Genomic DNA, 1,119 nt, shown 5'->3' on the forward strand with positions numbered 1-1,119 from the left:
TGCTGACATGTTTTACACGTCTCATGTATTTCAAACGTATCATGTTTGATTTTTCGTGACGACCCTTAGTCTATACGCAGCACCTACATACCTTCAATTTTTAAAATTTTTATTTACTGAATGAAATACAGCTATAGTCAGTGTACATACCTGTCACTTCTGTTTATAGATAAGTTGTGCTTAGAAAGAAGACACACTGTTCTCCACACCACCACTCCCTCCTTGCTTAGAGAGGAAAGGGGTAAATTCCTTTCCACAATACTGCTCCTAAGCAATTATCCTGGAAAAGCAGTCAGTTGGGGCTCCAGCTATCGTCTCTACATTTCCTCTCCTCTGATCAACAAGGGAAGCAGAGGTGCCCGGGATCTGCCAGGATGCCAAATGTTCAGAACATCGACTTTCATGCATTTCTTTCTTTACTGTGTGGTTTCCACTGTTTTGGTCACCAGCCAGCCCCAAACAGGAGATACACATAAGAGAAAGACGATTTTTAAAGTTTGCTTTTTTGTCTTTCTGCCCCCTTTTCCAAGATGATGTGGTGCGACAAATTGGGACAAAATTGTATTTGTGGCTGATTTTTCTATTCTTAATTTGGAACATAGTTTGATGAGGAATTGGATGGCATGGAGGAAAAGGGTGATTGGAATAATTTTGAATTTCTCCATCGTTTGCTTTTTTTTAGCATCTAACTTTTGGGGGTGGTGGGGAAGGGCATGTGAAGGTGAAATACTTAAAAGAAATTGCAGCAGCAAAAGTAGAGGATAAAAAGTTTAATGAAACCATACATTCTTAGCATTCATGGAAAAGGACAGCATAAAACCTGAAATAAAATTACACCAGATACCACAATTTGTGAAAGTCTTAAAGGAAAAAAAAGGGACTCATTTGGAATTTATTTTTTTTTTTACCATTTTGCTTAATGTCCACATTATCTGGTTCTACATGAGACACAAATAACTAAAGTTCCATTTCATCCAAGGAGTTTTTCTCCTCCTCTAGTCGTATTTAATCATTCCATTTATATCACTTCCATTTATTATACTGAGTCTTACATGAAATGTCAATTAAGAGCATAGATTTTTAAATAATTTAATTAAATCCAATTTTCTATTTCATTGT

This window comes from Hipposideros armiger, unplaced genomic scaffold (assembly GCF_001890085.2).
Source record: "Hipposideros armiger isolate ML-2016 unplaced genomic scaffold, ASM189008v1 scaffold_22, whole genome shotgun sequence".
Taxonomy (NCBI): domain Eukaryota; kingdom Metazoa; phylum Chordata; class Mammalia; order Chiroptera; family Hipposideridae; genus Hipposideros; species Hipposideros armiger.